Source organism: Gorilla gorilla, chromosome 11 (genome assembly GCF_029281585.2).
Source record: "Gorilla gorilla gorilla isolate KB3781 chromosome 11, NHGRI_mGorGor1-v2.1_pri, whole genome shotgun sequence".
Taxonomy (NCBI): Eukaryota; Metazoa; Chordata; class Mammalia; order Primates; family Hominidae; genus Gorilla; species Gorilla gorilla.
Window position 1 is genome coordinate 60,942,224 of NC_073235.2, and position 14,853 is coordinate 60,957,076.

The window sequence follows — 14,853 nt, forward strand, 5'->3', positions numbered from 1 at the left end:
ACTCGCCTGCTGCTCCCCTCCCCCCGGCAGGCGCACAAGTTTCACCCTCCATTTGCTTTTCCCGGCTATTCCTCTCCCCGGTCTCCCGTACGCGCAGCGCACGACCTCTGCTCACGCTGGGCTGTTCGGACTCGGAGCCCCCAGCCCCGAACTTAAGCGCCGCTCTGAGCCCTGCTGGACGCCCTCGCGGCGGCTTCCCCGCTGCCTGCCGCCCCGCGCCCCAAGGCGCCCTCGACACCACTGGGCGCCCGCCCTCCTCAGCACTCGGGGCCGGCTGTCTGTCCTTCTAGCCCCAGATCCTGCACCTTGGCCCCCTCCCCGTCTTCCCACGGCCCTGCTGCCCGCGTGGTCTTGCGTTTGTCCCCGAAGTCCTGTACTCCTTGCCAGTCCTGCCCACCCCCTCTGCCTAGTGCGCCCCTCTCTACCGGCCGCGGATCCTCACGCTCCACCCCTCCCGGCTCCCCAGCCCCAAGCCTCGCCGCTGCCCTCCTGCGCCGCCGCTTCCTCCTCTCCTTGCCAGGAGTTGAAGCGGAGCTGCGGCACCTCCCTGGCGGATCTGGTATCCCCGCCCGCTGCCGAGGCTGCCGGCCCTCTCCCCTGGACCGCTACCCGGAGAGCGAGCGGCGGGGCCGGGATTTGGCTGCGTGTTGGCCGAGTGCGACACACCGCGAGCGCGGGCAGTGGAGGCGCCGCGGCGGCCGTGGCCGCTCGGGGCGCAGCGGTAGTCAGGTGTGTGTGTACAGCGGGGGACGCGCGCTGCCGGCTCCTGGGCTGGCGACAGATTGTGCAGGAATGCGAGGAATGCACCAGGGGCAGAGTCCACACAGCCCGCCGCGGCTGCCCTAGCGCCTTCCCTCCCCAGCTCTCGCCGCGCAGCCAGAGGTCACCGGAGCATCTTCGGAGCTGGTGAGCCTCATTCCACTCCTCTCCTCCCGTAGCTTCCCTCCATGCGGCAGAGGGGAAGCGCGGTAATTCTTTGGGGCTCCAGCTAGCCTTTCGTCTGGGTTTTTGCTGCATTGGTCTTCGGGACCGTGAATTTGGGGCCGATGACTGTGTAGCCAAGGTTATTGATCATTGCACAGGGCTGTTTGCAAGTTTGGTGTGCAAGGTTTGGATAGTGCCTGGTTTTCACCAGGGTTTTCTGAAAACCAGCAGAAACGGGGGGCCTGAAGGTTGTTAGAGTAATGAGCTTGCAGCCAACATATTTTAGCTCTATCAAAAAATGCCTGTTAGTGCTCACGGGCATGTACTGCAAGAGAGATCTTGAATGCATCACTTTGGTATCCTAAGAAGTGTAATTTTTTTCCCTCGTCATACTGGGCTGTGTTTAGACCTCGTATAATACATAATGAATAGAAACAGAGAAGCACTGTTCGGTCAGCGATGGGACAGATAGAACTGTCTGGTACAGTTAAATTCGGGACGTGTCAGTTACCATTGACAGTAACACGGGGACACCACAATCATGTATATTTCAAGATGTAATTTATTAGTGGAGGTCTGTTTTTTCTCTTTGTTACTGAGTTTGACTGAAAAAAAAATAAATGCTGCCCTACAACTTTTAAAGAACGGTAATTATTTAAGTGTGAAATCAATGATGGCTAGTATGCATTTTTGGTCAAATTTTGTTTTCCTTAATACGGGAGAGCAAAATTTTGACAGAAAATGGTTCGCTAGAATTGAGCTTAGATTCTTTTTATTTTTAAAGAGAAACTAGAAGAATGCTTCTCTTCTTGAATGCAGTATATTGCTGTAGGAGTATCTTCGTTTTGGTGCCTGTGAAACAGTTATGGAAAATGGCAACATGAAAACGAGAACACCTAATGTCTGAAATAAGTGTTTCTGGATGTTGAAAAGCATCATATGTGTGTTTTTATTTGACACAATTTGCTTTGCAGTTTGCATTTATGATAAACCTCTTTGCACCTGGTTATTTTATGTCAGATTCAGTAAAATAATAAGTCAGTTGTCTGACCAATCAGCTTTCTTCCAACACCTACTTTGTGTAGATCAAGGACATTGAAAACTATTAAATAGGAACCTTTAGTTAAGGACTCAACAGAAAGGAAAAAAAAATAGAAAAAAATATTTTGCACTCAGAAAGGTTTATGTTTTGGTTGCTACGTTGTTTTTCAGCTATGTGCATAATCAGTGAATCTTCTAATTTAGAGGTTTAATTTGTGTCCAGTAACACTGTGGAGGATATTGGGAGGTGTTTGTAAATGCCAACAGGAAACTTTTATTATGTAACAATATCATATTACAGCAGTGTTTAACCCATACTTAACCCGTGCTTATTTGACTTGATGTCAAGATTAGGAAGTAAGAGCAAATTTAGTTTCCCTGCCGCATTAGAAATTGAAAACCCTGTTCAGATGTATGGATCACACACACACACACGACACACACACACACGATTGGCTGTGCAGATAGTTTTGCCTGCTTCAGGTAAAGGTAACCTTTCAGTTAGAAATGCTTTCTATTTGTTACAGATATTCAAAGAGTGGAAGTTTTTCAACTAGTGATCCTACACAATTGAAAATAACCGAAATTGTATTTTGACCAAAGTGCATTCCCTCCCCACCCCCTACTATTATGTAAGGAGAGGGTGCTGCATCTGGTGTCTTATGTATTATACTGAAGAGTCTAAGTTGGGAAAGCTAAATATCCAATTATTTTAATTTTTACCTGTATTGTTTTTGGAGGGAGATAAGGGAGCAGAGTATTGATGGAAAACAAGGGAAGAAGAAACTAGGGGCAGCTAGTATTCAGCCAGAAAGTAAAATTATATACATTATTGCAGCAGTAATGCATTTATAAGCTGAATAAATCAAATCTAATTTTGTGACTAGTTCTGACATAATATGAATTTAAAGAAACTACTACCAAATTCAGTTTAATAAAAATTTTAGCACTTATATGACCTTGAGTATTTGGATTAGGTTTAAATTAGAATCGCAGTTTTCTTCCTTTTCTTGTAAATAGGCAAAGTAAATTTAATGTAAAAATTTGAAACTCGCTTTAATTTTTGAAAATGCAATTATTGGCAATTTTTGACCTTAGTAATTTCCATGCTGTTACCCAGGGATCAATTTAAATAATATTCATACCCTGGATGATGCCAACCATCAGGTAAGTCTAGTCTCTTACCTGACTCTTTTGAAATATTAAGGTATTTTGAGAATGCTCTGTAATCTAATGTGTTTTTCTTTCTGTTTCAATTGAGCAGTAATTCCCTACCTTGCTTAATTCTAAAATGGACATCATATCTTCATTCTTAAATGGAAGGTAAAATAGAGGTTACTATAGGGTTATTTTAGGGCATAAATGCCTATGGTATTGTATGTCAGTTTGGGAAGTTTGCCTTCACGCCTTCAAGTGTACAGGGAGATAGTTACTCCTTCAATGTGTGAAATGATTCTGTAGTGCCCTTCCTGCACTGAAGGGGGAAGAAGAATCTGAAACATAACACCAGAGGACTAGGTATGTTTGGAGAATTAAATAACTATTTCACAGCCAGACAACACTACAGACAGCTGCAAATAGAGAAAAGAAGGAAAACTTTTAAGATACATGGATGTAAGCTTTCATTCTTACATCAGTGGAGGTGATGATAGCAGTCAGCAGGTCAGTTCGATGCTCAGTGATAAGAAATAACAGGGTTATTTCAAGGTAAGGTAATCAGGCCCTAAGTTGCCAAGAACAGTAATTCATGTACTTGCTGGTTTCAGTTCAGAAGTTGCATAACATTCAAATATTTCTTACCTTGTCACTTTAATAATTCAGTGGAATTATCTTAATTTAGTGTGCTATGTTACCATTACTAAATTGGGGATGTTACATGATGGTGATCTTCAATTAAACTTAGGAATGTTGCAGACATTTTCTTCATCATTGACCTGTTGTTTTTCTTTTTCATAATTTAGATTTATTTGATATACCAATAAATGTTGGCTATATCACTGATCATTTTATTATTCATAGTCTTGATAACATTATAGTTTATTATGACTCATATATAATGATTCATTGCAGCTGATAAAATGTTGTTAGGGATTGTATTGTGAGATTTTATTACTACCAAATATATAAATTAAAATGTGGAAGTGTCTGAGTTATTGTAAGTCATGTGATTGCAAAGCATTTTTCCTGAATGGAATAATGCCTGGTGACTGGGTGGGTGCCAATCCAGGTAGCTAGATATAGAATAATACAGTCTTCACAAAATCCAGAACTCACAATGTAGGGTAGGGAGGGAGGGGGCCAGGGGAAGCACCTTTCTTTGACATCTGAGGCATGTTTGACTTCTATAGTTTCCTCTCCACTAAATATAAATTGGGTGAGTTGCAAATATTTAATGGTGTTAGTACTGCTCTTCCTTCATCTGTGCCCCTGCACTGCCCCCACCACCCTGCCACAACACACACACACACACTATGCCATCACCACATCTGTGAGCTTGGCAAGGCAGAGGAAGCTCCTTATGGCCTGAGACCATGTACATAAAATGTAGACATTGGTGTCCTGTATTCCAGGTTGAATTTAAAACAGGTATGGGGTTTGACACAAAAATGATACTGTATATGAAGGTTAGGTAAAATATGTATTTGAAATGAGGCTATCAGGGTACTATGCAGGCTTTTGGGGCCTGGCCCGAAACTTGGAATGCAGTTTTTCATAGAAACCCACAATCAGTTTACAAATAGACTTTTGAAACACTGGCTAGGTGGTATCTGAAGTTTTGGCCCATTGCAAGCTGTGTCTGAATTGCAAGCATGAGGGAAGTAAAAAGCATCCCAAATCAGAAATTAGGAGATCTGCCATTAAACCTTATTACCTTGACAAACCATTTAATGTTTGGATGATAGCTTCCTCCTTTTAAAAATACAATTTGGATTATATTGATCTAAGTTATATTTTAGCTCAAGATTCCTGAAGTTCACAGTGGTTTTTAAAAATTTTTCTTAAGAAAAAAAAAAAAGAACAAAAAACTTTTCCAAGCTTGAATATGCATAATCAGCCCTGTTTCCCCTTGTACCTCAAATCATGGCAACAAGGAAGTTGAATTTCTCTTTTGAGACTTTTGAACCTTCTTCACATTCATTTTTAATTGTTTTGTTTTGTTTTAAAACAATATCATTTTGGGAAGTGAGGGGAAGGGATGAAGCACATGTTTTCAAAGTCTTGCTGTCTGCCTCTACCCTAGTCCAAGATTACATATGGTAGTTTTGGCCAGGGAAAGTGCTTGGGATTTCACCTTCATACTCAGTGAGGCTCATGAAGTGTCATTAAGGTGGTGAGGTGTCATGGTTAGCAGCCTTACTGTCAGGGTCCAATTCTGGCACTGCAACTTGCTAGCTGTGTAACCTGGCAGATTATATAATCTCTATGGTCCTCGTTTTGCTCATCTGTAGGATGGAGTGATAAAAGTACCCACTTCATATGGTTGTTGGGGAGATTAAATGAATTAATACATGTAAAGTGCTTACAACAGGAGCTGGTTCAGAGCCAGCGCTTAATACATTGAAATAATTATTTTTACGTTGTGGTGCTTTTATGATGGTTTCTGCAGCATTTACCAAATGCCAGGGAAATTATTGGCTTGCTTTCTGTGTGGGTTTTGTCAAAATGATTATGAATTTCAACAGGATATTTCAGGGAAGAAATAAACTGCTGAACAGAAACCATTGTGAGCTTGATAGTTTGCAGGACATTGTAGAAAAGAGAATCCAGCACAGTAATTAAGGGCCTTTTTAAGTAGGGAAGTTGTAGCTTCTTGCGGTAGGCAATACTTAGAGAGGCATTAACCACCGCTAGCCAACAAGTATAGGAGAATGTATACAATTATTGCGTTTGTAATCCCAGGTAGTAGTCATTTTATAAAATGTCTTTGCTAGTCAGTACATGAATAAAGCGTTAGAAAGTGTTCATCATTTAACACCATTTGCCCAAATGCAGCTTGTAAATTAACTCTTTAAGCTGGCTTTTCTGTCTGAAAGTGATCACAGTTGAAAAAAAAAAAAAAGGATATTTGAAATCAGCAGGAGACTCCCAAATCAAGAAAGGCTAGAAAAGAGGAGGGGGTTTGGAATATACATGATATAAATCAACAGACAGTGGTTAAATAGATATCAAGAGGCTCTAGTTCTAGTCCTGGCTTTGCCACTATGCAGGTGTGTGTCCCATGAGCACATCATGTAACCCTCGTGGGCTTTAGTTTTCTTGTCTATAAAATGAGGGAGTTGGTCTAGATGCTCTCTAGAGTCCCTCTAGTACTTACATTTTGCAACTCTTAGAACATCAAGCCATTACATTTTTTCCTCAGCAAGAATATGCTGTCTTCCCAAGGATTTATGACAATTTACCCTCTGGGATAAGGAGGGAAAATTGAAGTTGTATGCTTGAAATTCTCAGCTCCTGAAAATATGTGTCGCAGCCAGACAAACCTGTGACCCTTCTGTGGCTGAGTCAGTGGCTCCGTGTCTTGTGTGGTAGTGGTGTGAAGTGCTCCAGGAATGAGGATCCCTGGGGCCCCTCGGGGCAGGAGCTGAGCAGTGAGCCTTTATGGAGCTGCACATCTGCAGTTTGTCACAGCCCTGACTTCTGGGACTTACTTGTCTACAACCAGTCCCCTGTGCGCATTGGAGGCTTCACCTCTGATTGAGACTACATTTTTCAGAAGTTGGATAGAAACAAGAAAGGGGATTTAGCATGGTGGTTAGAAGGGACTAGTCTTGTTACAGTGAGAAAGATCCACTTCTTACTTGCTCAGATGGTTTGATTTGTCCTCAGAGAAGTTAAACAACTGACAGAGTTGCTCCTCTGAAAACATTTTGTATGAATACTTTAGGTTCATAGGGAACTCATCAATCCATATCTCATAGAATATAGGTACTTTTCATTCAAGTCTAATTTTTACATATAGACAATCTACCAGTGTTCAGAAATTGTGGCAGATTTCATGAGGAGAATTTTTTACTTGGATTTGTGCTCTTCTATAAAAAGTAATTTAAAAATTCAGTGATGAAAGTTTCTCCTAGACCCTGTTCTCTTCCTTTGTGGAGAAAAAAAATCCGTATAGAACTCTAGTATGTATTTATCTATAAAACAATTGTTTAAAAATATTGAGGTTAGCTCTTCCCCTTTGCTAATGCAATAAGGACATTATTTGCAAAGGGAAGCATTAATTATACTACTATTGTATGCAGTATTAAATGAATTGTCAATGTCACGATCAAAGTAAACCCTTGAAGAACAGGCTGTTGTTCCCATACCTTCATGAGAATTGTAAACACTCATGTAAAATAGAAACCATTATTTACCACTTTGCAGTGAAATGGATCATGTGTTCTGACACCTGTACCCTGAGTTGAGTGGGAAACAGGGACTGTTTGATGAATTAAAGGTAACTTTATTCCTGTATACCACTAGGGGTGCAAGTGAGGGGACTGTAGACAATTAGTACTTTAGATATTTGTTGGAGTCCTGCTGTGTGTGCGGTATTGTGTTTCATTTTGCATACTTATTTAAAACAGTACTACTTATTTGAAATGATTCATTTTAGTTCATTTTAACCAACATTTTTTAGTCCCCTGCTCCATATCAGACTGATAGGCCTTATGGCCAAAAAGATGACTTCCTCCAGGGATACTTACTGTCTATGTTAGATTCAGTAATGGGAGTCTCGGTCTTTAAGGAATCCATGATACATTTTTCAATCTGGTTGGGAAAGATAAGACACATGAGGTAGAGAAGATTGTCCTAGAAATGTTGGTATATAAATAAACATGTAACGTTGTTTCATAAGTATTAAGGATGAGCTATAAAATAACTAGGTTGTAGCTTATACTTCTACTTGCTTAGTTGTGTATTACATGATAAATTACCGGATTCTAGAGATATGCACTAACCACTCTCATTAGCTTTCTTTGGGAAAAGTCTGCACCAAAGATAAATAGTGATTTCAAAATAAGTTTTAATCATGAACTTGATTATTTTGGCTGTATCTCTTGAAACACTTTACCATATAGCCTATGTGAAATAATCATAATGACAATACATGATTTATGAGAAACCATAATTTATGCCATAAGACCTGTCATTTTATTACATTGTTATTTTTATTTTTCATGCAGCAGTATTTTCGTTTATTGTGTTTTGTGCTTTTCTTTTATTCTCTATGTAATTTGTGTGCCTTTATAAGCCCAAACTTACTGTTGAAAATATTCCCTCCCATTGTTATGAATAAACAGAATGTTTCAAAATCTCTCGTGATGTATGCTAGAATAAATGGTCTCATTGAATCTTACTTTGAATCTCAGAATGATGCACTGATGGGAATTTTTCACTTACTGTCATTTTGTTGACAACTACATAAGCAGTAAGTCTGTTTAAAAAAGGCACTGACTAAGGAATCACAAAATCCAACTGGACTTCACAAGAACTATTAATACTATTAGTCTGAGACCTGTGATAAACAACTCAGATGTTAAAGGTCTAATTCAGACTGTCAACAGATGAAAAATAAGTGTCAGTCTGAAATCTTCGGATAGTATATTGGCAAGTGTCAGTCTTCCAAAATATTATTTAGAACTGTGAATATAATTTTTCACAGAAGCAACATTAATCCATAAATCTCCCATCCTGTAGTGTAACTATAGTATATCAGTTCCATGGGAAAATAGTCCTGCTCTAAGCTACTCAACAGCAGGGACTTTATCTTTCTACAGGACTTAATCTTGACCTCAAGTGGTTCTACATACCTTAAGTGAATGAATGAGTTTGAATTCTAGTTTTGAACACCTTCACCTGCTACTCTTGGATAATTGTGTCTGTTTGTGCCTAGTACCTATCCTCTGTCCTTTTGTAAACTGGTCTGAGACCCTGATACCATTTATCCTGCATGTTTCAAAGGAAAAAACTATTTAGACTTTAAAAAAATGCTTTTCTAATACAACTTGCTAGATAAATAATTCATTATACCAAATTCCTTAGTAAAGAAATTAACGGCTGGGTGCAGTGGCTCACGCCTGTAATCCCAGCACTTTGGGAGGCTGAGGCAGGTGGATCACTTGAGATTAGGAGTTCAAGACCAGCCTGGACAACATGGTGAAACCCCGTCTCTACTAAAAATACAAAAAAAAAAAAAAAAATTAGCCAGGCGTGGTGGCGGGCGCCTGTAGTCCCAGCTACTTGGGAGGCTGAGGTGGGAGAATCACGTGAACCCGTGAGGCAGAGGTTGCAGTGGGCAGGATTGCACCACTGCACTCCAGCCTGGGTGACAGAGCGAAACTCCATTTCAAAAAAAAAAAGAAAAGAAATTAATTAGAAGATTTTAAACAGATTGGTTCATATTCATTTTAAACTTAATTGCCTGGATTATAACCATAGTGAGATGAGTTTTCATAATGCTCTTTATCATACTACTAATAGGCACCAATCAAGTACCAAGACTAAGCTAAGCTTTGAAAGTGTGATATTGAGCAAACTTTCTGTATCTGTACCTTTTGTGAATCAGTAATATCTTTGTATACTCAGTTGAAGAGTTAAGACAGAAGTAGATATAATTTAAAGCACGTGAAGTTTTTCAAAGGGGAAATGTTACAAAAATGCTAAGGGTTATTGGTACTATAAAATTACATAAATGTTAAGAGTAATGAAACAAAATTTCGTAGCTTGTTTTGACCTAGTTGGTATAGTAAGTAAACCTTTGTTTGGTCTTAATATAGTAGATAGAAATATTCTTATACATTTTGGTTGTCCCTTTCCCAACCTCACATAATCACTGTAATAAAATTTACAGAAGGTAAGATCCTGTGTACCCTTTATATTGTTTTCCCCAGTGGTAACATCTTGAAAACTATATTACAATGTCACAACCAGGCTATTAACATTGATGTAATCAAGATACACAACATTTCCATCACTACAAAGCTCATCTCTCCTACTCTCATCGCCTCCTAAATCTCTGGCAACCATTCATTTTTCATCACAACTATAGTTTTGTCATTTTAAGAATGCTAGTGGCCTACACGTGTAGTTACAGCTACTGAGGAAGCTGAGTTGGGAGGATGACTTGAGCCTGGGAGGGCAAGACTGCAGTGAGCCATGATCTCACCACTGCACTCCATCCTGGGTGAGAGAGTGAGACCTTGTCTCAAAAAAAAAAAAAAAAAATGTGGGCACAGTGGCTCGCTCCTGTAATCTGAGCACTGTCAGAGGCTAAGATATGAAGATTACTTGAGGCCAAGAGTTCAAGACCAGCCTGAGCAACATAGCCAGACGCTGTCTCTAAAAAAAATTTTAAAAATTAGCTGCATGCGATGGCATGTGCCTGTAGTCTCAGATAATTGGGAAGCTGAGGTAGAAGGATTGCTTGAGCCCAGGAGGTTGAGGCTACAGTGAGTTATGATAGTGCCACTGCACTCCAACCTGGGCAATAGAGTGAAACTCTTATCTCCAAAAATAAAAAAAGAATATTATATAAATAGATTTATAAAGTATGTGATTTGGGATATTTTTTCCCATTTTGCATAATTCTTTGGAGATTATTCCAGGTTGCTACGTGTATTGATAGTCTGTTCTGTTTTATAGCCAAGTAATATTCCATAATATGGATGTACCATAGTTTGCTTAACCATTCACCTGTTGTTTCCAACTTACAGCTATTACAAATAGAGTTGCTATGAATACGTATGTACAGTTTAGCATAAGTATACTTTTCTCTGGGGGAAATGCCCAGGAATACAATTGCTGCATCGAATCATAATTTTTAAAACTTTCTTTCTAAATTACGCACTGAATTATATGAGACCTCAGTAATCCAGCCATCTTTATCAATGTGTTGGTGAATTAAAATAAAGAATTTTGTAAGGTAGATTTATAGCTTTGGTAAATTACAAAAACTTGTCTATAAAATCAAGTCTTTTATCTTTTGTTACTGTTTTACAAATAGTACTTCCCATAAGTTTACCTTATTTTTTAGGAAAACCCCATTGATTTTAAGTAGAATTCATGAAGTTGCTTTGTAGCTTGGCTTCGGGATTTGTTTGGTTTTGTTATATTTTTTTCTTTAGATAGCAGGCACATTTAATTTTCTATAACAATATTATATTTTAAAATGTAATCATGAATGTTGGCTCTTTCAGAATTTCACCTATATATGATCATAGGTAATATTCTTGCAAAAAAATGTTGATAGTGCACCATGTTAACAGGCAAGGTGAGGATGTAAGATGAAGACAGTATTCTCCTATGTGATTGGAATTAATCCAGTCGTTAGGTTGAAGCCAGTAAGCATACCTGATACTTTAAAAGGTGAGGATTGTTTCATTCCTAGAAGAAAAGAAATTAGACATTTTCTTTTCTTCTTCTTCTTCTTTTTTTTTTTGAAACAGGGTCTCACTCTGTCACCCAGGCTGGAGTGCAGTGGCGGTACTATTATAACTCACTGCAGCCTCAAATTCCTGAGCTCAAGGGACCCACTCGCCTCAGCCTCCTGAGTACCTGGGACTACAGGCACATGCTACCATGCCCGACTAATTTTTTTGTTTTTGTTTTTTGTAGGGGCGATCTGGCCATGTTGCCCAGACTGGTCTCGAACTCCTGGCCACAAGCAATCTTCCTGCCTCAGCATCCCAAAGTGCTGGGATTATAGGCATGAACCACCATACCTAGCCAGAAAATACTTTTTTTTTTTTTTTTGAGATGGAGTCTTGCTCTATTGCCCAGGCTGGAGGGCAGTGGGGTGATCTCGGCTCACTGCAACCTCTGCCTCCTGGGTTCAAGCTATTTTCCTGTCTCAGCCCCCCGAGTGGCTGGGATTACAGGTGCACACCACCATGCCCAGCTAATTTTTGTGTTTTTAGTAGAGATGAGGTTTTGCCATGTTGGCCAGGCTGGTCTCGAACTCCTGACCTCAGGTGATCTGCCTGCTTTGGCCTCCCAAAGTGCTGAGATTACAGGCGTGAACCACCACACCCGGCCAGAAAAGACATTTTCTAAAGTGATTTTCTTATCCCCTCCTTCCCACCGTGCTTTTTGTGTGACCGTTGTACATACCTCTGCCAGAGAAATATGTTGAAATTGCATCTGGCTAAATGAAGTCTTCGTGATTGATACTTTGGTTAGTTTTTATTAATGTCTTTTCTACCTTGAAGGTCAAATCTTTATTTTCATAGTTTAAAATACCATCAGATTACTTAACAAGCTTTATACTTTGTTCAGTATTACTTTTATGTTCATTCTAATATTTTTATTATCAATACTTCAGTCTTCGAGAATCCTAGCTGAGAAGGTAAGTGTTGACTGTACAATCAGTCCTAAAATATAGCTATACAGTAACATTCATTTTTAATATGGTGCTTTTAAGGATTTGATCCATTTTCTGTATTTGAATGATATAACCTCAGCACTATTTATTTTCGCAGAAATATGATCCTCCCAATAAGTTGTGTATTTCCTGAAGGTTTTTCTGTGATTACCTGTTATGTCCTTCTCTGCCTGGTGAGCCCTTGTTTTTCTTCTTCAGGGTCTAACTCAGTGACCCCTCTTTAATGAAGCCTTCCCTGGCCCTTCGCTCTGCCCAACTCCAGATTTCGACCTTCCCACCTGTGCTTGTCATCACTTTGCACATAACTCTGCTTTGAACACTTGTCACATTGTGAATAGTTTCTGTGTCTGTTTCTTGGCCATATGAGCTCTCAGCAGGTTAGAACTGTGTCATAGCCATCACTGTAATTCTCTCATGTAGCAGTATTCCTAACATATAGTAAGCAACGATGCTTTCTTTGAGTGAATGAATAATTAAATACTTTGTTTACAACCTTAGTTATCCCCTTCTCTTCTAACCTTCAGTGGCTCCCCATTGTTTACCCTGCAGGATCATATTCACATTCCCCAGCGACCTACCATATAAGGCCCGTTACAGTCAAACCTTACTCTCCTTCCTGAACCCTCCACATCAGCAAGACTAGTCTCTACTCATTGTTCTCTGTCTCCCTCCACTCTAGGTTCACATCTTCAAAGTCCTTCAAGACCTAGTTCAAATAGATACTGTGTAACTTTTTTGTGGTAGAAAGAAAGAAAGCGCAGAGATCCTACTCTGATGACAACAAGAACAAAAAACACAACACAATCTAATTCATTATTTTCTTCAACCCATCAGAGAGCTGAAATATCATAAACAACTAACCTGAAATCTAAGGAAGGAAAGGCATCTCCAAGGTTGGACTTGCTTACCTGGGACAGATGATGCTGGACACTAGTAAGAAGAACTGAGTTAAAAATGTTTAGCAAATTGCTAAATGTTGAATGTGGGCAGGCAAGAGAATACAGAACCCCACAAGGCATCAGTCAGGTGGTGAATTCATACCCCTTGAGGGCTCTTCTACATGGACCTCCCCTGATGCTAATTTTAAAAAGATTGGCCAGAGTCCTGAGAAGGCCTCCCACTGAGTGCGGGGATGGGGAGGGGAGCAGCAACCCGAGGATGGAAAGGCAGAAAACCCCAGTCTTCCTTAGGGCACTGGTGAAAACCATTGAGAATGAAAATTTCTGAGAGTATTGTTAAGCCATCCCAATTTAAAAACAGCATGCTTGCTACAAACACAGCTTCAATGCCCCTTCACCCCAGCCACCAAACTAGCTCCTCAGCAAACACTCTGCACCCACCATGAGCAGAGGAATCTCTCAGAGCCTTGGAGGTGAAGGAGAGAGAATGATGGCCCAAGACAAGGTTTTGGTTGAAAAAGTTTTAAGATAGAGTGGACTTAAGCATGGTAATGGATGGAGTGAGGAAAGCCAAAGAATAGAATTAAAAGAAATCAGGGAGTAAGGAGGATAGGTTGTAAATCACATAGCATGAATTTTCTTCCAGAATGTTTCATCAATGTAGATGCTTAGGCATGCAAGTTTAATTTTTGTTTAAAATGGGGGAAAAACCCTACATGAATAGATTCCTGGATTAAATTTAGTATCAGATTTAATTTTTACAGTCAAGAACAATTAGATTGTCTGCTCGTATTTTCTGGATCATGAGATCTATTCACACTGAAATGTCTAACATTTTGCTCATTGTCAAAAAAGCCTTCAAGTGCTGACATGAAGAATTGTGCTTTATTTCAAATTGTGCACATCACTGCAGTAGCAGAGGCTCATCACACATGAGAGAAGACATACTGGAAGTAAGATTCATCTCTTCTAGTTGATTTGACATAAGCAGTATCATCCAACTAAATATCAGTGAATGCCTGTTTTAATATTTCTCCAATCTTATTCATAGTTACAAAATCAGGACAATTTATTTCTTCTATGAAATGCCATTTATTGAACTAAGCATTATTTCAAAGAAAAAAGAACTAGTCATTGAAAAGTAATTCGTTTTTTAGATACCTCATTAAACTTAACAATGGCATTTAAACACTTCTGATTATTGAAAAATTAAACATGCCTAAATTATTTGGTCTCATTCTACTCATAGCCAAAATTTAAATATAGCTTATCAAGTGGTTTCTGAAAGGTATAGAGTAAAAATGCATTCTTCCTCAGCTCTTTTTCTGTACCAAAAAGCGCTATCTAGGAAGCTTAGCACAGAACTGAAAGTGAATCAATAGGAAGATGTTGGTTAAAGAATATATAATTAGTTAGATTGAAAGAATGAGATCAAGGAATCTATTGCGCAGCATGGTGAATATCGTTAATGATAATATATTTTTGAAATATGCTGAGAGTGGATGTTAGGGGTTCTCACCACAAAAATGATAGCTATGTTAAGTAATGCATTTGTTAATAAGCTGGATTTAACATTCCACATGTATGTATACTTCAACATCGTGCTGTACACAATAAATACAT

The 14,853-nt window shown here is 39.5% G+C and overlaps 1 protein-coding gene across 2 annotated transcripts in view; it reads left to right on the forward strand.

The window, feature by feature from the left end:
* The first annotated feature begins 797 nt into the window (after positions 1–797).
* The window catches only part of PKP4 (plakophilin 4), a 224,596-nt gene continuing 210,540 nt past the window's right edge, over positions 798–14,853 (forward strand). For both annotated transcript variants that reach the window (XM_031008474.3, XM_055380205.2), the window contains exon 1: positions 798–906. The gene's annotated coding sequence lies outside the window, so the exon portion shown is untranslated. The remainder of the gene's footprint in view (positions 907–14,853) is intronic.